The sequence below is a fragment of the Sus scrofa genome, chromosome 1, assembly GCF_054392235.1.
Source record: "Sus scrofa isolate SSC_HxYL_T2T_F1_AM1 chromosome 1, Sscrofa_HxYL_maternal_Yorkshire_Landrace_v2.0, whole genome shotgun sequence".
NCBI lineage: Eukaryota > Metazoa > Chordata > Mammalia > Artiodactyla > Suidae > Sus > Sus scrofa.
Window position 1 is genome coordinate 144336676 of NC_139383.1, and position 24455 is coordinate 144361130.

At 33.7% G+C, this 24455-nt stretch overlaps 1 protein-coding gene across 1 annotated transcript in view; it reads right to left on the bottom strand.

Annotated features, from left to right (window-relative positions):
• Positions 1 to 11273: 11273 nt before the first annotated feature.
• LOC102166428 (uncharacterized) overlaps positions 11274 to 24455 on the bottom strand; it is a 531894-nt gene continuing 518712 nt past the window's right edge. Inside the window, exon 10 of the transcript XR_014814706.1 lies at positions 11274 to 12617. The gene's annotated coding sequence lies outside the window, so the exon portion shown is untranslated. The remainder of the gene's footprint in view (positions 12618 to 24455) is intronic.

Genomic DNA, 24455 nt, shown 5'->3' on the forward strand with positions numbered 1-24455 from the left:
CCAGAAAGGAGTGGCACAAAAAAAGTGACAAAAGGAAAAAATCTCTAACCAAGAATACTCTACCCAGCAAGGCTCTTATTCAGATTTGATGAAGAACACAGAGAAGCAAAAGCTAAATGAATTGAACACCACTAAACCAGCTTTACAACAAATTAAACTACAAGTTAAAACTTCCAACAGACAAAAGTCTGAGGCCTGATGACTTCACAGGCGAATTCTGTCAAACATTTAGGGAGGAGTTAACACCTATCCTCCTGAAAGTATCACAATAATTTGCAGAGGAAGGAACACTCCCAAACTCATTCTATGAGGCCACCATCATCCTAATACCTAAACCAGACAAGGATACCACAAAAAGAGAAAATTATAAGCCAATAAAAGTGATGAATATAGATGTAAAAAATCCTCAATCAAACACTAGCAAATCAAAACCAACAATACATTAAAATCATGCACCATAGTGAGGTGAAATTTACCTCAGGGATGCAAAGATTTTTCTATATCCACAAATCAATCAGTGTGATACACATTAATAAACTGAAGAATAAAAAAAAATTATCTCAATAGATGCAGAAAAAGCTTTTGATAAAATCCAACAGCTATTTATGATAGAAACCATCCAGAAAGTGGGCATAGAGGGAATCTATCTCAACATAATAAAGGTCATCTATGACAAACCCATAGCTAACATCATTCTCAACAGTGAAAAGCTGAAAAGATCCCCACTAAGATCAGGAACAAAACAAGGATGTCCACTCTTGCCATTTTTATTTAACATAGTTTTGGAAGTCCTAGCCATGGTAAGCAAAGAAAAAGAAATAAAAGGAATCCAAATTGGAAAGGAAGAAGTAAAACTATCACTGTTTGCAGATGACATAATATGATACCTAGAAGATCCTAAAGATGCTACCAGAAAGCTGTTAAGCTCTTCAATGAATTTGGTAAATTTACAGGATACAAAATTAATACACAGAAATTGCATTTTTATATACTAACAACAAAAGATAAAGAGAAATTAGGGAAACAATCTCATTTACCATCACATCAAAAGAATAAAATATTTAGGAATAAACCTACCTAAAGAGAAAAAAGACCTGTACTCTGAAAAATGTACGACTCTGATGAAGGAAATCAAAGATCATACAAACAGATGGAAAAATATAGCAGGCTCTTAGATTGGAAGAATTAATATGGTCAAAATGACTATACTACCCTAGGCAATATACAGATTTAATGTAATCCCTATCAAATTACCAATGGCATTTTTCATAGCTCTAGAGCAAAAAATTTTTAAATTTGTATGGAAATGCATAAAACTACAAATAACCAAAGCAATCCCTAAGGAAAACAAGCAAATAAGCAGACAAACCAGAACTGTAGGAATCAAGCTCCCTGACTTCAAACTATACTACAAAGCTAAAATCATCCTAAGAGTATGGTACTGGCACAAAACCAGAAATATAGGTCAGTGGAACAGGATAGGAAGCCCAGAAATAAACTCATGCACCTATGGTCAACTAATCTGTGACAAAGGAGGCAAAAATATACAAAGGAGAAAAGAAAGTTTCTTCAAATAAGTGGTGCTGGAAAAAGTGGAAGCTATATGTAAAATAATGAAATTAGAATACTCTCTAATACCATACACAAAAATAAACTCAAATTGGATTAAAGACCTAAATATAAGACTGGATACTATAAAACTCTTAGAGGAAAACATAGGCAGAACACTTTCTGCCATAAACCAAAGCAATATCTTCTCAGATCCACCTCCTAAAGTAATAAAAATCAAAACAAAAATAAACAAATGGGACCTAATTAAACTGAGTAGTTTTTGTACAGCAAAAGAAACTATAAACAAAATGAAAAGAAAACTCAAAGATTGGGAGAAAATATTTGCAAATGATGCGACTGAAAAGGGATTAATCTCCAAAGTATACAAACAACTCATGCAGCTCAATATCAAAAATATACCACAATCAAAAATGGGTAGAAGATCTAAATAGACATTTCTCTGAAGAAGACATACAGATGCCAAAAAACACATGAAAATGTGCTTATCACTAATTATTAGAGAAATGTAAATCAAAACTATGATGAAGCATCACCTTGCACCATTCAACACATCCATCGTCAAAAAATCAACAAACAACAAATGTCTTCATTTCTACATATTTTCTGAATCAGTCCTTTGCCCTGGGCAAGCAGAGAATAACTGTATTGATGGCAAGTGCTAGAGCAGGGATAAAATTGGAGACAGAGCACATGTTTCGCTGTTTGCATTGTGGTGTGAGCTTGAGACTTCAACTGGACTGGGGCTAGACAAAATGAGGGGGTGCTTACAGAAAAAATAGCCCGCTAAATCTGTTTCCAGACTTCCTGTGAGGTTTTCCTAAAAATTGTATTGGGGAAATAACACTTAAAAAAAATAATCTGCTTTTAGAGTATTCTTTATCATGATCATATCGATTTTTAATGTGTTTATCTTTGATTTCTTTAAATCATACAAGATTTTCTCCCATTGTTCCTATCTTATAGTATAGTTTTTATGTTTTATTGGCTGGAAAACATTCAAAATTATCTCAGTTTTACTTGAGGCACCAGGAGGATAAAAAGGGATACTGTTTGGCACTCTCAACTAAAAAGAAACCTGTTCTACTTTCTAAAGTAGGTATAGCTGTTTCACTCTTTCTCAGCTATACCTACAGCTACCAAAAGGCTGTCCCTCTTATCAGCCTATCAAATTCTGAGGTTCTGTCTCTGGGTAAAAAAGCAACTTTTTGAATCTTCAGCAAGCATGTTTGCATGACTTTCCCACAAGGATATTCAAAGATCAGATAGGTACATGAGGAACAGGGCTGTGTACATTTTACTTGTTACAGAAAAAAATTAAACGTTTCCTTTGAAAATTATTTTACTCTGCTAGGAATGTGGTCTTTTTAGGTGTTGAAGGATTATTTCTTAACTCTTGTGGTTTCTGTGAAGAACAAATGTTTTCAAGATGGTGTTAAGTGTGAAAAGTATGTTATTTAGGAGTATCTGACCTCTTAGACATTCCCTAGAGGTAAATAAGTTTAACATTTTGAAGTTTTGTTGTGAACATAGAAATTTATATAAGATTTCCCAATATCCTAGAAGTTAAAATAGATATCACCTAAGTTATGACTATAGAATTTCTTTAAATTTATTTTCACATGCCAGTAAATCTCACTTAACATATAAGTAGTACTAATGTGATAATCAAAGTATCAATTTATTAAATGCAAATTGAATAACATGTCAAGTTGATTTGTTCTGAGAAGATTGTAAAGTCCTATCAGTGTTTAGAATGGAGAATTCACCCTAAAATATGTTAAAATTCATATTTTTCTTGTCAGTAAAATGTGACAATATCTCTTAAACTGATGTGAAAATTAGGTACATTAGTAATTAAGAGATTGTCAATTTTAGACATTGAACAAAAATGGTTTAGTAAAATTTTTTCAGCAGTAACTATAACTCAAGTGCTTATACATTTATGGGTCTATTTCTGGACTCTGATTAGTCTATTTGTCTATTTTGTACCAATAATATGGTGCTAATTAGTGTAGATTTAAAAGTCATATCTGGTAGTGTAAATCTTCTGAATATGGCATTATTTTGTTCTTTTTTATGGCAGTAGGAAAAAAAATAATGTATTGGGAAAATAAAAAATGTAATAAAAGAAATCTTCTGAATATGTTCTTCTTTAAGATTGTTTTTGTTATTCTTGGTCCTTTGTGTTTCCATAAAAATTTTATGTATTTCCAAAAAAAATTCCATTAAAATTGTCAGTATCTACACAATGAAATTTTCTGGAATTTTGATTGAAATTGTATTTTGGCAAAACTGACATCCAATCTACAAATGCATCGTATTTCCCATTTATTTAGTCTTTATCTCAGTAACATCTGATAGTTTTCTGTACAGACGACTTGTATACTTTTTATTAGATTTATCCGTAGTATTTTATTTTACGCTCTTGTAAATGGTGTTAAGTTCCAGTTTCTAAATGTCTGTGGCTATTATAAAAGAAAACTATTTATATATTATTGGCATTGATTCACCATGTAGCCAGAGATCTCTTGCTAATCCTGTTGAATTTTACTGGTTCTTTTGGAGTTTTCAGGAAAACAATAATTTTTTGGTGAATAATTAGTTTAATTTCTGTATTTCCATTCCATTTTGTTTTTTCCAGCTTTATTGAGATATACTTGACATATAACATTGCATAAGTTTAAGGTGTACAATTAATTTGATATCCTTATATGTTGTGAAATGATTACCAAAGTAGGTTTAATGAATACTTCCATCACCTTATATAATTAACATTTCTTTTTGTAATGAGAACATTTAAGATCTCTCTTAGCAATGTTCAAGTATACAATTTTGTTAGATTACACCACTAGAACTTCTGAAAAGAAGTTTTTGCCCTTCCTGTATCTTCAGTTTCTATTTCTTGACTTTTGCATTAGCTAGGACCTCTAGTATAGTGTGTAATAGAAGCATAATGCTCTAGGTTTGTGTGGTTATTTTTTAAATTGTAAATGCTATCAGATTAGAGAAGTTCCTTTTACTTTCTCAGCTTGCTGAGTTTGTGTGTGTGTGTGTTTAAATCATTTTATTTAATTTGTTTGTTTTATCTTATTACAAACTTTCCTGCATCTATTGATCATAGGTATTTTCCCCTTAATATGTTAACATGGTTAACATGTTTTTTAATGTTCTTGTCAGGTTTTGGTTGCACAATTATGCTATTCTCATAAAATGAGTTGGAAGGTATTCTTTTTCTCTCCTTGGAAGAGTTGTGTATGATTGGCACTATTTTTTTCTTTAGATATTTGAAAAAATTTATCTGTGAATCTATTTGGGGCAGCTTTTCTTGTGAAGAGGTTTTCAATACAATATTCAGTTTCTTTAAAAGATACAGAAGTACATAGTTTTCCTAATTTGCCCTTTTTCCCTTTTTGGTAATATGTTTTTTAAGATAATTATTTAAGTCATCTAATTTTTCAAGTTTATTGATGTTAAGTTTTTCACCATATCCTCTTATCTTTATAACTAGCATCTAGAGGAATACCCCATTATCCATTCCTATTAAGGATATTTTTTTTCCTCTTAGTTTTAAAATCTGTATTTCCAGAGGAATATTACTATTATTCATCTTTTCAAAAAACAATTTTTGGATCTCCTCATTCTTTTTTTTTTTGAGATAATTTTGATATTTTGAAATTAGCATTTTGTTATTGATTTCAAGTTTAATTATGGACAAAGAACATACTCTGTATGATATGAATACTGTGTTGAAAACTATATTGTGGGAAATATTCTCTGTGCACCTGAAAATAATGTGCATTTTGTAGCTGTTTGGTATAGAGTTCTATACCTACCTATCATTTAGAACAGATTTGTTAAATCTTGGGATTCAAAAATTGTATTTATTAATTAATTTTCTACCTTCATGTTCTATCACTGAGTTATGTTAAAATTTCCTCTTAAGATTATGGAATTGTTTATTCTTTAGTTCTGTCAGGTTTTTTTAGGGCTATATTATTTTTGTGTAGAAATTTAGAATTGTTTTATCTTCCTAGATTATCCAGGACCTTTATCATTATTGATACTCTTCTTGTACTATATTTTGTCTTAAATTCTGCTTAGAATGATATCAAATTGTGTAGCTTTCCAAAAGAAAGTATTTGGTAATTTTTTAAATAGTTTTACTTTTGACTTTTCTGTATGTTCATATTTAGGGTATGTTTCTTGCGAGTACCATATTGTTAAAACTTTCAGTCTGGAGTTCCCGTCGTGGAGCAGTGGTTAACGAATCCAACTAGGAACCATGAGTTTGCAGATTCGGTCCCTGCCCTTGCTCAGTGGGTTAACGATGCGGCGTTGCCGTGAGCTGTGGTGTAGGTTGCAGACGCGGCTCGGATCCCGCGTTGCTGTGACTCTGGCGTAGGCAGGTGGCTGCAGCTCCAATTCAACCCCTCGCCTGGGAACCTCCATATGCCTTGGGAGCGGCCCAAGAAATAGCAAAAAAAAAAAAAAAAAAAGACAAAAAAAAACTTTCAGTCTGATAGAATTTTCTTTTAAGGGTAATATTTGGTCTATTTACATTAAATGCAATTGGTAATATTTGAGATTGCATTATATCATTCTTACATTTTCTACCTGTTTTATCTCGTAACAACTTATAAATATGCAATACAATATTATTAAATTTTATCACCATGGCTTATTTTATAACTAGAAGTTTATACTTTTTAATCTGCTCATTTTGCCAAACCCACACTTCCACACCCCCTCCCTGCCCCCAACCACCACCATTCTGTTCTCTGTGGTTGTGAGGTTTTCTTTTCAAGATTTACATAAAAGTGAGATTATATGGCATTTGTCCTTCTCTATCTGATTCCACTTACATAATGTTCTCAAATTTCATCCATGTTGTCATAAAAGGCAACATTTCCTTCTTTTTATGGCTGAGTAATAATCCATTGTATGTATGTACCACATTTTCTTTATCCATTCCTCTATTGATAGATTTGTTTCCATATCTTAGCAATGTAAATAATGCTGCAGTGTGAACATATATATTTTTGAGTTACTGCTTTTCATTCCCTTCTAATAAATATCCAGAAGTAGAATTGCTGGATCAATAGTTCTATTTTTAATTATTGGAGGAACCTCCAAACTGTTCTCCATTGTGGCTGCACCAACTTAAAATCCTACTAACAGTGTGTGCAAGAGTTCTCTTTTCTTCATATCCTTGCCAACATTTAATTTTTGTTTTTTTCAGTGATAGCCATTCTAACATGTGTGAGGTAATATCTCAGTGTGGTTTTGATTTGTATTTCCTGGATGATTAGTGTAACTATTGGTGTCTGGATGTTTTATTTGTAAAAATGTCTATTCAGACTCTACTCATTTCTAGTCAGTTTTTTTTTTTTTCTTTCGACTACTGGATTCTATTAGTTCTTTATGTATTTTGGATATTAACCCTTTATCAAATATATGATTTGCAAATATTTTCTCCCAGATTTCCTTTTGATTTTGTTGATAGTGTATTTTGCTGTACAGAAGATTTTTTTGCTTAATGTAGTCCCACCTCTTAACTTTTGCATTTTTGCCTTTCATTGTCCAAAAAAATCATCTCTAAGACCAATGTCAAGGAGATTACCACCTATATTTTTTTTCTATGAATTTTATGGTTTCGAGTATTAAGTTCAAATCTTCGATGCATTTTGGATTTTTTTGTGTATTCTATAAGATAATGGTCTAGTTTTATTCTTTTTGCATGTGGTTGCCCAGTTTCCCCAACATCATTAATTGAAAAGACTGTTCTTTCCCCATTGTATAGTTTTGGTTCCTTTGTTGTAATTTACCATATATATGTGGGTTTATTTCTGGGCTCTTTATTCTGTTCCATTAATCTAAGTCTGTTTTGATGCCATTACTACATTGTTTTGATTACTACAGCTTTGTTACAGAATTTGAAATCAGGGAGGGTGATGCCTCCAACTTTGTTATTCTACCTCAAGAGTGCCTTGGCTATTCAGGGTCTTTTGTGTTCAATTTTTGGATTGTATGTTCTATTTGCATAAAAAATATAATTGGAATTTTGATAAAGGTTGCCTTGAATCAATATATTGCTTTGGATAGCATGGACATTTGAACAATATTAATTCTTCTGACCCATGAATCCAGAATATCTTTCCACTTTTTTGTTTCTTCTATACTTTCTTTCATCAGTGTCTTATAGGTTCAGTGTATAAGTCTTTCACCTCCTTAGTTAAATTTATTCCTAGATAATTTATTCTTTTTGAAGCAATTGTAAGTGGGATCATTTTAATTTCTCTTCCTGATAATTCATTACTAGTGTATAGACACACCACAGATTTCTGTATATTGATTTTGTATCCTGCAACTTCACTGAATGGTTAGTTCTAACAAATTTTTTTGTTGTTGTTGTTGTTGTTGTTGTTGTTGTTGTTGTTGCTATTTCTTGGGCCGCTCCTGCGGCATATGGAGGTTCCCAGGCTAGGGGTCGAATCGGAGCTGTAGCCTCCGGCCTACGCCAGAGCCACAGCAACGCGGGATCCGAGCCGCGTCTGCAACCTACACCACAGCTCACGGCAACGCCGGATCGTCAACCCACTGAGCAAGGGCAGGGACCGAACCCGCAACCTCATGGTTCCTAGTCGGATTAGTTAACCACTGCGCCACGACGGGAACTCCAGTTCTAACAAATTTTTTGATGAAGTTTTTAGGATTTTGAATAATAGTTTCATGTCACCTGCAAACATTGACAGTTTCACTTCTTCCTTTCCAACTTGGATGCTTTTCTTTTTCTAGCATAATTGTTTTATCTAGTACTTCCAATATTAAGTTGAATAAAAGTGGTGAGAATGGGCATTCTTGTCTTGATCCTAGAGGAAGTTCTCAGCTTTTCATTGAGTATGATGTTACCTTTGGGTTTATCGTATATGGCCTTTATGATGTTCCCTCTATACCCATTTTGTTGATTTTTTTTTATCATAAATGGATACTGAATTTTGTCAAGTGCTTTTTTTGCATCTATTGAGATGATCATGTAATTTATCCTTCATTTTGTTAATGTGGTGTATCACATTGATTAATTTGTGGGTGTTGAACCATTCTTTCATTCATGGGATAAATCCTACTTGATTATGGTGTATGATCCTTTTAATGTATTGTTGAATTGGTTTGCCAATATTTTACTGAGGATTTTTTGTTTCTCAGGGATATTGGCCTGTAAATTTTGTGTGTATGTGGCATTCTTGTCTGGTTTTGGTATCATGATAATGCTGGCCTCATAAAATAAATTTGAAAGTGTTCTTCCTGTTCTATTTTTTGGAAGAGTTTTAAGAGAATTTGTATTAATTCCCTTTGAATTCTGCCAGACATTTAACCAGTGAAGACGTCTGGTCTTGAGCTTTTGTTTATTGGAAGGTTTTTTATTATTGATTCAATCTCCTTGCTAGTAATCAGTCTGTTCAGATTTTCTGTTTCTTGATGATTCAGTCTTGGTAGAATGTTTTCTAGGAATTTAGCTATTTCTTCTAGGTTGTCCAATGTATTGGTATGTAAGTGTTTAGTCTCTTCTCATCCTTTGTATTTCTATGGGATCAGGTATAAAATCTCCTCTTTCAGAGTTCCTGTCATGGCGCAGTGGTTAACGAATCCAACTAGGAACCATGAGGTTGTAGGTTCGGTCCCTGCCCTTGCTCAGTGGGTTAACGATCCGGCGTTGCCGTGAGCTGTGTTGGAGGTCGTGAGCTGTGTTGGAGGTCGCAGACTCGGCTTGGATCCTGCGTTGCTGTGGCTCTGGCGTAGGCTGGTGGCTGCAGCTCCGATTCGACGCCTCGCCTGGGAACCTCCATGTGCCGTGGGAGCGGCCCAGGAAATGGCAAAAAGACCAAAAAAAAAAAAAAAAAAAAACTCCTCTTTCATTTCTGATTTTTTTTTTTTTTTTTTTTTTTTTTGGTCTTTTGTTGCTATTTCTTGGGCCGCTCCCGCGGCAGATGGAGGTTCCCAGGCTAGGGGTCCAATCGGAGCTGTAGCCTCTGGCCTACGCCAGAGCCACAGCAACGCGGGATCCGAGCCGCGTCTGCAACCTACACCACAGCCCACGGCAACGCCGGATCGTTAACCCACTGAGCAAGGGCAGGGACCGAACCCGCAACCTCATGGTTCCTAGTCGGATTCGTCAACCACTGCGCCACCACGGGAACTCCCATTTCTGATTTTTTTGATAATGGTCTGTCAGTTTTGTTGATCTTTTCTAAGAAATAGTTATTGGTTTCATTGATCTCTTTAATGTCTTTTTACCCTCTATTTTATTTACTTCACTCTGATTTTATTTTCTTCCTTCTACTAATTTTGCACTTCATTTGTTCTTCTTTTACTGGTTCCTTGAGATGTTAAGTTAGGTTGTTTGATTTTCTTATTTTTTGATGTAGGCATTTATCACTATGAACTTCCCTCTTAGAATTGCTTTCTCTGCATCCCATATGTTTCGGTATGCTGTATTTCCATTTTTATTTGTGTTAAGGTATTTTTAAATTTCTCTTTTAATTTATTCTTTGATCCATTGGTTATTGGTGTACTTTTTTTTAATATCCACATATTTGTGAATTTTCTAGTTTTCTTTTTCAAATTGATTTATAGTTTCATACTACTGTAGTTGGGAAAAGATGCCTGATATGATTTCAATCTTATTAAATTTATTAAGGCTTGTTTTGTGGCCTAACATCTTATCTATCCTGGATATTTTTCCACGTGCACTTGAAAAGAATGTATTCTCTTGTTTGGGGATGAAATGTCCTATATACATCTGAGCTAAAAACTATTTAATACTCAACTGTTCATTTCTTATCATTTATTTAAAAAAATCCAATGAATTTTTCTCAATTATTGAACTTGGTTTTTTTAGAATGTTTGACACTGTTTACCATCTGTTTCTTCTTAAATACTGCTCTTACATTAATTATTGCAAAAATGAACTAATTTACTGTTGATTTCACAATGCTGATATTATTTTCTCTTCAGATTTCCCTTTCCTCCTCATATACAATGTACATAACCTTCCTATTTATTATTTTCCTTCAACATTGTCTGAATATTCCCAATTACTCTATAGCAGTAATTATTTGTCAAACTACAGTTTCAATTTTCTATGCCTGTTTGATATTCTTTGTAAAAGACGTCTGAACTTCCAGCCTAACAGTCCAAAAAAGTTTTTAATCATCTTTCCCACTACTAAATTCTAAAGCAAAAATACCCATAGATTTTTCTCACGTTCTGCAACTGTTAACTAAGGATAATATTCTCATAGTTATCCAAGCCTGAAATTTTAGTTATCCTTCAATTATACAACCTTTCACAGTGAAAGTGTTCTAACTAAATTTACTAAATTAATGTTTAAACTATGATGAATTAATTTTGAATTAATTTTCTTATTTCTACTTTATCTACAAATTCATTTTTTCATGTTATCTTGGACTATGGAATAGGCCCCTAAATGACATCCGTGCCTTATCTTTGCCCTTTGCAAGTCTATCCATCAAGTCACTTCTACAGTAACAATCTGATCATTCTGTCCTATTGCTTAGAAAGCAAAACAATTGAAAGAAGAGAAAAAAAAGTTTTCTACTGCCTATAGAGCAAAGCCTGAAGTTCCTAACCTGCATTACTGATTCACCTTTTCTCTAGTCCTCATCTTCTTCTTCTTTAATCTATTTTTTAGTATGTATCATGTACTAGTCTTATACTTCAAGTTCTTACTAAGAAAAATTAATCTGTATTTTCTGATTGTAATCTTAAATTCTGTATCTTACAACTCTGATAACTTTTTGTGCAGAAATAGCAAAGAGTTGGGTGAGATTTAACCACTTCTTTATCCATGTCTGCTAGCCTGCTAACCACCTCAAATATAATCTGCATTTTCTAACCTAGGTGAAAATAGAAAACTGGTACTGAAGATACAGCTTTAAGACAAAGCTTTATCACTGAAGCTCCTTACAATCACATGTTATTGATAAGTCTGTCCCACATGGAAATATTGAAGCAACTGCTCTTTTGAAACCTTTCCATCCTTTGAAATCTAAACTCAAATTCTAACACTTACATTCCACTTTCTTTTATTCTTTAAATTGGAAGGATTCCTCTTGGCACTTCTTTTAGTATTTTATTTAGTGAGCTATTTTCTGTAAAGTATTGTATGTCTTCATGTACCTACCTTACCCCTGCTTATTCATAAACAAGATGAGAAGAAGGTTTAAAATATTCATTTCTGTATACTCCATATCATCCAGCACAGGCATTCAAATATATGAAATATTTGTGCCTGCTTAACTGTTTATAGTGTGAATACAGCTAAATTCTCTCCTCCTTTAATTTGGTCCATTTGTCTGGTGTTTGTTCTGACAGAAGTCTCTTTATTTTTATATGACAACAGATGCTGTACCTATTATTTGGCCTATTCTCTACTGGTCAGTTTTTAGTTGCTTTAAAATTATTCTCTATTTCCTTCAGTATATATCTTTGTGGAGAAATACATGCACATACATATTTATATGCATATACCTGAATAAATATATGTCTCCATATACCCCTAAGTTACAACTGCCAGGATTTCTTCAGATGATAAATTTCTCCTAATCTCTGACAATGACTTGAGTGTTTAATTTTTATATCCTGGCAGTAACTTGCTCAATACCAGGTGCATAGTTGGTGCTTAGTAAATGTTTAGCACTCAATGTTTAGTATGTTGGGTTTTTTTGAAAACTCAAAGTAGGGAGCACTGATTCGTTTATTTGCATATTAGTTATATAAATTTTTAATATCTTTCTGTGGTAACTAAAAATGGAACTGCTTTTCACTTCTCAATTAAATGTGACCTCCAAGTCACATATAAAGCAGGAAAAATATTTAAATAACATTTTGGGGAGGGGACAATTTTCTCCTCAAGATCAATTTGAGGAATCTATAGAATGCCATATACAGCTATGAATTTGGAGTTTACTCTGAAGCTGGCAAACATCTGCATCTTCCACATCTGGATCAGCATATGTTCTGTGTTGCTAGAAGGAAAAAAAAAAAAAAAAAAAGATGAAAATTGGGGTAAACACCACAGCATAATTTTGAATTCTACAAAACTAACAAATGTATTTATTTATTGTCGATCAAATGGCCAAGAAGCTGTGTAAGGCCCATACTAAGATGCTTGATAATTGCATTTCTCAAATCCCTTTAGAAAATGCCATACTCTAGGCCTGGGAATAACAAACTTTGCATAACAGCACAGGGGCCTATAAATAAGAAACTCATTAAGCTACCTGTAGCAGGCCTCTACCCCAGCCCTGCACTGGCTTGGGGAGCTTAATGAGGTGATAATGAGGAGAAAATGGTTTAGCTCCTTTTTGGCCTAGTTTGCAATGGGTAGGGAAATCCCAGTCTTCAGTGAAACAGCCACCATAGAGCCCAATTCATCATTCAGGGTGGGTCTATACCAGAGAAATAATTTGCTTCTAGGCCCTGAAGTTATTTGGCTCCCCTGTCTATGGAAACAAAGCAAGCTATTCATTCACATTTGAAGGGACTGTCCGAATAACACCAATAAAGGGTGTTAAACTAGCTGGTCATTAGCATTTGAACGGAATGGCCAAATAACACCAACAAAGGGTGTTAAACCAATCCACATTGTGGTGGGGGGAGTACTGTGCAATTCTAAGTGGATTAATGCCAGCATTATTTTCTCACTATTAGCCTAGCCTCCTCTCTAAGATTTCATATTCTTTCAAGGCTGGACCAAACCTTCTTGGCCAAGCTCTCCTCTTCTTTTCCCCTATGGAAAAAAAAAAAAAAAAACTAAAGCAGTGAGCCGGGATTAAAAATATAACATTTAGCATTTTGGAGACAAGACAGAGGTCAGATCAGATCACCAAACTCTTGGGTGTCCAGGCCACAATACCAAATTCAGTATGATTTGAAGAGGGGTCCCCAAGAGGGATTCAAGAATTGATGAGTGATCAGTTTCACTTGATTTAAGCTTTTCTCAGGCTACATGCTCCTGTTAAAACCCTCAAAACAAAGGAAAAAAACCTAGAGAAAGCTGCAATCAGAATCTCAAGTGGAAAATATCTCAGTGATCACTCAGTCATGTTCTAGCCAAAACAGAAGTCTTCTCTATAATCTCTCTTAGGTGAAAGCAGCCCAGAAAAGTCAGGAAAATCATACAGCTGGATTACAGTCAAGGATTCATACGGTAGGTATTACTACTAACTTACTAGGTGGAAAGTGGCAAAATAATGCATGTGTGCTACCAAAGCCAATACTTTTACTTACATCATCATTATTATTTTTACGGCAGCACCTGCTGCATATCAGTAGTTCCAAGGCCAGGGACTAAATCTGAGATGCAGCTGTGGCAATGATGTATCCTTTAAGCCACTGTGCTGGGCCATGGATCAAACCTATGCCTTAGCAGTGCCTGGAGTCACCGCAGCTGGATTCTTAACCCACTACACCACAGCAAGAACTCCTTACTTACATTGTTAATTCTTAAAATATTTTTCTGAGGTACACAATAAAGCCTCATTCTGCAGATAAGAAAATGTCAGCTAAGAGATTAAATAGTTTATCCTGCCTAACATAACTAGTAAGTGCTAGAGCCAAAACTCACCCTCAAAGAATATACACAGTAATAGCACACAGTTGGGACCAAGAGAACTTACAGACCTCGGCTGACAGGGATGGCAATAATTCAGACATAACTTTCAAGTAGAGGATTTCAAGTAAATTATGGCCTATTGGACTTAAGAATTTATCTTTACCCTTCATCAAATCAACAACAAAGGACAAAAATAAAAACATTGCAAACTCACAGGGACAGAGCTAATGGGAGAGAAAAAGACAGCATCTGAGAATGATGCACATTATATATAAAAAAAAGTAAAGTTGAATTCTTATTATCCACAAGTAATGAATTATAAACAAGGGATGAGGGAAGGCAAGGCTAGTGAGAGATAATGCTACAGAAAAGGTTTGGGAGTGTAGGGGTTTGAGGGCGGGAGAAGCAACAGAGCTCTGAGCCAGGTGCAGGACAAGATTGAAATAGGAAGAATGGTTTAACACTCATTCAGCACCCTGACACTCTCGCCTCCCCAGGTCACCAAGCTAAACAAACGTTCCCTCCCACACTCTTCATCTCCACAACAATTTCCTGTCTATTGGTCAGATTGGCCCACAACTTCTAACATGATCTTGAAACTGAATAGGCCCCCAAACTTCATTTTCCTTTTAAAATTCCTCATTGTGGTGAGTTTTAACATCATTATTCTATTGGGTATTTTATTAATTTGTAGTAGCTGTTTTGATATGAATCCTTGTTGATTACATAGTCTCCCAGTTTGTGGTTTATCTATGTTTTATTTTAATATGTTTAATATTATAAAGTAATTGTATTTATTAAAATTTATTGTTTTTTAAAAAGTTTTATTGAAGTATAGTTGCTTTATAATGTTGTGATAATTTATACAAACTTTAGCTAACGTGTGTATGTCTGTCTGTCTTACCAAAGAAAACCTTTGCAATTGACTTTTAAAGTTAGTCTCCTAAAATTGATCCTGAAAGTTTCTAATCTATTTGGAGCTTATTTTCTTATATCTTATGATGTAAGGCTATATTTTGATATTTCTACATGGATTAACAATAGTCATAGCACCATTTAATCCAGTTTCTCATTTTCCCATGATATATAGCACCACCTTTATTGTATGTCAAGCTTTCATAGATGATGTATCTGTTTATGGTCATTTTTTTCTTCTTATATTTGTCTATTCCTGCACTAGTACCTACCAACTACTAGAAGCAGTTTCTCTTTCTCTAGTCGTAGTTCTTTCCTATACATTTTAGGACCTGTTTGTCAGTTCCCTATAAAAAAAATTCCTGTTAGGGTTATGATAAAAAAAAAAATCACACTGAGGGAGTTCCCATCATGGCTCAGCAGTAACAAACCTGGTGCGTATCCATGAGGATGTGGGTTTGATCCCTGGCTTTGCTCAGTGGGTTTAGGATCTGGTGTTGCCATGACCTGTGGTGTAGCTCAGATCCCACGTTGCTATGGCTGTGGTGTAAGACAGCAGCTACAGCTCTGATTTGACCCCTAGCTTGGGAACTTCATATGCTTTAGGACCGTGGATATGGCCCTAAAAAAAACAAGAAAAAAATCACACTGAAACATTTTAGTAATTTTTGAGTTTTTTTAAACCATAAATATAGTATTACTATTTATCTTTCTGTATTTATTTTTCATGTCTTGCATTTTTATTTTTTTAATTTTTTTGTCTTTTGTCTTTTCAGGGCTGCATCCGCAGCATATGGAGGTTCCCAGGCTAGGGGTTGAATTGGAGCTACAGCTGCTGGCCTATGCCACAGCCACTGGCCTACGCCACAGCCACAACAATGCCAGATCTGAGCCTCGTCTGTGACCTATACCACAGCTCACAGCAACACCGGATCCTTAACCCACTCAGTGAGGCCAGGGATCGAACCCACAACCTCATGGTTACTAGTGGGGTTTGTTAACCACTGAGCCATTCTGGGCACTCCCATATCTTACATGTTTAGATTTTTAGTTATTATGTTTGTTTTTGGTATTGTACTTTGTAACCACTTTATTTTTTGCTGCTATGTACAAATGTGATGGATTTTTATATAATGATCTAGCAACCTATCTAATCTTCCAAAAATTGCTTTGTATTTATTCTGTAGTTGTCTATATTGAGAAGCTTTTTAATCAATTATTTATCAACTGTTTTGTTTTTTCCTTTTCAAACCTTTTTTTTTTTTCTTTTATTGTGTGGGCTGAGAACTCTAGGACGATAATTATAACAATTGGTGTTCGTAACATCCATCCTCATAAGTTGCAATTCTAATATTTCACCACTAAGATGTTGTTTGCCTAGTCTGCTAAAAGATTTTATTAAAATATGTTAATATTGAATTTTATAAAGTGCTTTTATTAAGAAAATCATTTTTCTCCTTTAATCTGCCTATATGGTACATTATAGTTGTATATTTACTAGCATTAAATCACACTTAAATTTCTATAATAAATGTAATCATACATTTTTTGCTATGTTTTGAGGAATTTTTCATATAAATTCGTGAATGAAATGGGCTTCTGATTTTCCTACCTTGAACATCTTGAGATTTTAGAGTTACACCAGTCTTATATTAATGACTTATAGTTCTCTCTATTTTTATGTCCTCTGGAAGAGCTTATGTAAGATTGAAATGGTATGTTCCTTGAATGATTGGTAAAATTTTCCAGTAAAACCATCTGGTTCTGGTTTGCAAATACTTTAATGAATACAGAATAAACAGTTTTTTAATGTTTTTCAAGTCATCTGTAATAAGTTACATTTTTCTAGAAATGTGTTGTCTTCTAATTTTCAAATTTTTTGTCATTAAGAGATTCACAACTCAAGTAATATTTAAATCTAACCTGTATACATGTATTTCCCACTTATTAATATTTTTTATGCATCATCTAAATTTTTCTTTTTTTAAATCAATTTTACTTGGGACCCTCTTCAAAGGACAATTTCTTCATAAGTACTTTCTCTTTCATTTTTTTTTCTTTTTCATTTTATACTATTTCTAGTTTTCTATTGCTTGAGGTCTACCTACCATATTTAATTTTATTGTTCTTTTCCTGGTTTATTATGTTAGATGCTTAGTTTGTTATTTTTCAGCATTTTTAATGTAATAATTTAGGACTATAATATCCTTTAAATTATCACTTTTGCTTCATTCTACAAACATGGTATAGTTTTTAAATTACATTCAGTTTTAAGTTTTTGTCTCCAATTTCATTCTATTTTCTTCTTTATACCATAAGGTATTGTGAACTATATTTTTAGTTTCTAAATTATGTTTTTAAAAATATATCTTTTTGTTATTAATTTCTTATTAATTGGATTGTCACACAAAAAAATCATGGGCCCAAGTTATAGTTGCCTTTCCTTACTCCAGTACTAGTATTAGCATTTACCCCAAAGGCAGCATTTATTTTTCTATTTGATTTTATCTTGCCACTCTTACTCTACGTTCAGTTCACTGATGTTTTTCTTATGTATTCATTAGTTCTGGGAAAGTTTTGCTTTCTTGCATATTTCAGTAATGCATTAAAGTATCATTATGCTAGTGTATCCAGAGTCTATTTAGTTTCTAGTAGTAAAGCCCTTCATAATAACTGCTTAATATCTAGTAAAATATATGAATCTTCTTCAACTACATGTTGGCAGATTTTATTCACAAAGTCAAATGAAAATATAGGGCATTCAAAAATTTGAAATTCTGCCCAATATTTTCACCTATTTAAACTATTTTACTCTATGGTTCCCCAACTGCATGCTAAAGAAAGATAGAATAATGCCCAGAACTAATCTAAAAAGGCTTGCTTTGGCTAAGTTTGCTTAATTTCAAGTTCACACCATTTCTGGTACAGGTAATTATTTATACTAATTTAAAAGATCTTCCTTTTGGCTTTTAGTGAAAGTAAATAGAATAAATTGTATTGTTAAATTTTCTTGGTTATATAAAGAGGTGATTGCAAAGATGCCTTTCAGTTCTAAGAAAATTGCCTGTATCTAAAAACAGTAAAATAGTATTTCCCATTAATTACCTGCCAGTGGAAAATTGAGAGGTAAATAAACATTGCATTTTTCCTCTATTAATACAGTAATAACTTCTAAAGTATCTTTTCACCTTTTAGTCCTAACAACACTCTAATGCTGCCCTCAAGTTATGAACATTTGTTTCTATATTTACCTGTTATTTATGGATTCAGATTTTGTGCAGTAAATGCAGATGAGTATCAAGTCTCTAAAATCAAAGTTCAAGCATGCACCTTTGGACCAGGACTCCAAGGACATATCAACAGCTAGTCTTGCAGTCCACAACCAGACAGTTCAGAAAGAATAGGTTTAATGAACTGAAGCAAATTTGACCCAGTGATATTTATGAAGTCAGAAGCAGGAAGAGGAAAACTGAATTTATAAGGTTAAGAAAATATAAGGAGCAGCCTTGAGAACAATGGTTATGGTCTATGGAAACAAGTACTGAAAGAGTATTTATTAAAAAATATAGGTAGTATGTATATATACACACACACATGAACTCACACACATACATGAATGAAATAACTTTTAAGAATATACTGTTACTTGCCTAGAATTAAACCCATGCACCTACAGTTAACTAAGACAAAGGAGGCAAGAATACACAATGGAGAAAAGACAGTCCTTTCAATAAGTGGCTATGGGAAAAGCGGAGAGCTACATGTAAAAAAATGAAATTAGAACACTTCCTAATGCCATCTACAAAAATAAACTCAAAATTGATTAAAGAACTAGATATAAGACCAGATACTATAAAACTCTTAGATGAAGACATAGGCCAAACCCTCTGACAGCAATATCTTGTCAGATCCACCTCTTAGAATAATGACAATAAAAATGAAAATAAACAAATAGGACATAATTAAAGAAAGTAAACCCCAAACAAAACAAAAAAGACAACCCACAGAATGGGAGAAAATATTTGCAAATGAAACGACTGACAAGGAATTAATCTCCAAAATTTACAAACACCTTCTGCAGCTCAATACCAAAAAAACCCCAAACAACCCCATCAAAAAATGGGGAGAAGATATAAACAGACAATTCTCCAAAGACATACAGATGGCCAAAAAACACATGAAAAGATGTTCAACGTCACTCATTATTAGAGAAATGCAAATTGAAACTATTATGAGGTACTACCTTACACCATTACCAAAAAGTCTACAAACAATAAATTCTGGAGAGGGTGTGGAGAAAAGAGAATCCTATTATACTGTTGGTGCAAATGTAAATTGGTGCAACCACTATGGAAAACAGTATGGAGATTCCTCAAAAAACTAAAAATAGAATTATCATTTGATCCAGCAATCCCACTCCTGGGCATCTATTCAGAGAAAACCATGACTTGAAAAGATACATGCACTCCAATGTTCATTGCAGCACTGTATACAGTAGCTAAGACATGGAAGCAACCTAAATGTCCATTAACAGAGGAGTGGATAAAGTATATGTGATATGTATACACAATGGAATATTACTCAGCCATAAAAAGGAAAGAAATAATGGCATTTGCAGCAACATGGATGGACCTAGAAATTATCACAGTAAGTGAAGTCAGTCAGACAGTGAGATACCAATGTCAGATGCTAACATTTATTGTGTAATCTAAAGAAAGGATACAATGAACTTCTCTGCAGAACAGATACTGACTCACAGACTTTGAAAAATGTGTGGTTTCCAAAGGAGATGGTTTGGGGTATTAGGGGAATGGGCTAGGGGTTTGGGATGGAAATGCTATAAAATTGGGTTGTGATGATGGTTGTACAACAATAAATGTAATAAAATTCACTGAGTTAAAAAAATAATATACCATTACTTTTACTGTAAAAGTCCTCAAAATCTAGATTTTCTTTTTGCTCAGAATAATTTAAATTTAACTGAAGTACTGAAATACAAGAGTCCTTAATGGCTTTGTCAGAGTCTTAAAATTATTCGAAGATCCACAAATAAAACTTTAGAAAATAAAACTTGAAAATGTTCATTCCTGAGATCGGATTCATAGGAAATCTGTACATGTAACCACTACTGGCTTTAATTGTTATATAATAATGTAATATAAAAATAATAAATATTACATAATGGGTATAGTTATGTAGGCAATAATTTCACTTTATACAAGTTAGTAAAAGGATTTAAGATGGACAGGCTTGTATGAATCATACTATTTGTAAGGTATGAAATTTAATATATATTTTTTAACTTGAAAGGTTGACAGTTGAAATATATGTGGAGGATTGATGAGGCACCATACAGATATTCATATTAAATTAGATAATTCAATAAATCAAAATCAATCTCTGCCATTAACTTTTTTGGAAGTAAATGAACTTAGCGTCATTTTATTTTTTTCAGGTTTGAAATTCCTGCTCATGATACAGTATTTAATCATAATTGAGAAATCTTAGGTCTAAAAGAGAAAAATGTCTGGGTAATTTATCTTATAGCATTAATGAGTAAAACAGAGGCCTCTACATAGTCCTTTTAAGCAATAGCTCATTCAAAAATGGACTGGAATGTTCACCTTTCACTCAGAATTTTGCTCTTGTGTATCAGTTTTCTTATGGGAAGTGAACAGAGAAGAACAGCAGCATTGTTTGTCAATGTCTTCATGTGATTGTTAGAAATGCATCCTTGCACATATTGTTTCAGAAAAAAATTAGTATTTTTGCATTAGAAGAGGATAATTAGGCAATAAGATACAAAAGCGAGTGTGGTTATCATGAGATAAACACACACATGGGGTGTTATGAGGCACAGCCAAGTATCCATAATCCCTCTAGGGTATGATTATCTCGTGATAACCACACACCCTGGAGTTGCCTTATTGCTATTATAAAATATCTTTATTATAGGAAGAAATGTGCATTTTTGTGCAGAAAGGAGATGGTGCTGGCAATTTAGAATGCCGAACAGCAATTTCAGCTGAGCTATGTGGTTTACATAGATTAATCTACCCCATTCGAATTTTTCCCCAGCCAAAAAAAGTTCCCTAAATCCAAGCAGTCATAATCTGTAGTGATGTGCAGCTATTTGGAGCATTTGAGAAATTTCCCACCTGATTCTTAAGCTGTTGGTTGGATGGTTGTGTGGGGGGAATCCTGAGATGCACAATGACAGGAGGATCTACACTGTATTCTGGGAACCCAAATTACAATTCATGGAAATGTCAAAATTCTGAACCATAATTTTCTCTGGTTTATTGATCAGAATAGGTGTGTTAAATTCCATTAAACAGCATCTAATAACAGAGAAGTTGGTAAATGAAAGAAACTACTAAGGTGGAAACATGAAGGTTGAGATGAAACTCAAAATGGTGAGAAAAAAGTTAGCAAATGTCCTATCTAAGAGATTACAGACCTGAGGCCAACGGACTAAAGAAAGCAACGGCTTTAAGCCTAAAGAAATGAAGGCCAAGGAAAAAAATTAACAAGTGAAAATCATAGGGAAAAGAATTTCATTTTATCATAAGAATCCACTTCTAAAATTTGAATAGTTGCAAAATATACTTGTTTTTCCTGAAAAATTCAAGTAAAGACTGAAAGATTCCTCCATTAGAGAACATTTCCCATATTTCAAACACTGAATCTATAAGATATATATATATATATACACACATACATACACACATACACAGAATATAGAGAAAAAGGTTTAATATCATCTAATATGGAAGAACTGAAAAGAGATTAAGTAAATCCTAAGCATTTCTTAGATATCTTCTACTAGGAATAGAAATAACTAGTTCTTGTATGTGTCATGGATGTTTAGGTGTACTAAACACACCAAAATATGGTTCAGTTGTATTGAGACATCCTTGATGTATAAATATAGAGGACTGGCAATATGAATCCTATTTGATTTAAAAATTACAGTTCACTTTTCTGTGAGTCTGCTCAATCATTCACATAATAATCTAAAATTGTGATGAAATCAGGATGGGCAATAAACATTTTACTTCAATAGATTTCCATTGTTAAACAAATTGTGAGGTAAAATCATCAACGGACCAGACTATAAATTGTGTGTCAAATAAAAATCAGTATTTGTATTCATGTTTGGGCAGCCAAATCTTTGGGGAAAAAAAAATTCCAGATAATTTAGCCCAGCTTGGGCACTTTCATGATAGGCATCAAAATGTGTCAACTCTGGAGTTCCCATCATGGCACAGAGGAAACGAATCTGACCAGGAACCATGAGGTTGCAGGTTCGATCCCTGGCCTTGTTCAGCGGGTTAAGGATCCAGAGTTGCCGTGGGCTGTGGTGTAGGTCACAGACGCGGCTCCCATCTAGCATTGCTGTGGCTGTGGCTTAGGCCAGCGGCTGTAGCTCTGATTAGACCCCTAGCCTGGGAACCTCCATATGCCATGACCCTAAAAAGAAAAAAAAAAAAAAAAGTCAACTCTAATATGACTGTTGTTTAATATGGGACACAAAATTGAGGTAATGATTTGATTGGATTAAAAAAAAACCTTCCAAGAATATATGCCATACCTTAAAAAAAAATGCAGCAAAGTCAATAATTGGTTTAAGTATAGAAGTAAATTGTGTCTAGAGATCTCCTACCCAGCTATGGTGATGCTTTATTGGTTTTTGCATTTCACTAACTGATATGCTTTCATGTAAAATCAATACCTCCCAGTCTAATATATTTTGCATTGTTATGGTGTGGGTTCTATAGGCTAAACTACATTTTTAATGTATAACTCCAAATCTTTATTTTGCAATAAAACTTGCCATAGGGGAAATTTGAAGGGGCACCATTTGTTTTCTAAATATGCAACAGCATCTTTCACATAATTGACAATTGTTTCAACCGAATGCTATCATTTCTAGTCTAAATCCCCATCTTTTAATTTAGCCCTAGGCCATACCTTTTAAAGAAATTGCCATCCATGAAATATCAGATGCTCCAACAGGGCCAGACTTGTGTACCTCCCTAGTAGAGCTGTGTGAAAATTTCACACCTACACTGAAACTGCCAAAATATGCTTCTTCACTCTTTTCAGTACCAATGGGAAAACATATACTTTTTCCCTTTGGGCAGTTTTGACAGTTTTAATACAAGTGAAAAGCAGGTTTTGCCAGCACAAAAAAGGGAAAAAGGGAGAAATTTTGAAATTATAATGTGAGAACCTCAGAGTCTTAGGAGGAGGTGGAGGAGAGAGAAAACTGAAAAATCTAATACTTAGTCTTTCTTAGACAAGGCTGACTTCATGATCAGTGTGTTCAACATTTTCCAGGGAGGACATGGCAAGTGAAAGAGGCTAAACATTTTAAGGGTAAAGCCGATACTAAATAAAAAAATAATAAAAAATGGCAATTAACTTGAGTCTCCTGCAGTATTTTCCCTCAGTTAGACACTAAGTAAAACCAATTACTTCTAAGAATCTATCCCACATTGCTAAGCTTACTTTCTCCCCCACCCTGTGTACTGTCAAGATTTAGAACGCTTCCTTGGCTTTAAGGAGAGAAATAAAAACATAAAAGTCAACTAATATATCCCTGAGACATCTCATTGCCCTATGAAAAAATCATGTTTTCTTCTTTCTTTTGAAATTTTTGAGGAGTATTGCACCTCTAAAAGAGAAAGGAACTTCCTGACTGAAAGGTTTTTAAATAGAAAATTGTCATTTACAATGACCACTTTCCTCAATCACTGCAATCCCCAAACACTCAAGGCTTAGAAAAAGTAATAGGTCTAGAAAATACATATAGATGTAGTTCAGTGAATTCAGTCAAGCAGAGAATTCTTCTGGATCCATGGATTCCTACAACATTTTTACACTCTTTAGTCATGCTTTAAAACAATTGAATACCCAATATAAACATCAAGTCGATGGAAAATCAAAATGTAACCATTTGTAATGGTTTGGGTGGAACCATTTTGCTTCCACCCAAACTCATCTGGTAGAATATTGTACTTTCAGAAAGCATGGAATGAATTTTAATTTGACTCTCTGTACTACATGCAGTTCAAAGCATTTACATAAAGATGCATCTTTTGTCACTTTGAAAAAAAAGGTTACTGTGTACTGAGAGATAAAAATTGATGGACTTTTTATATGAAGAGGAGAAACAGCTTTTGTCTCATTTGTCTTCTATAAAAATGTTGGAAACAATTCTGAGTTCTATATTTGTAATTTATAGAAAAACTGCTGGTAAATGAATTTCAGAAATGTATTTATCCTTTGCATTATTTTTTACTTTGTCTGTTAAATAATGAAAATAGCA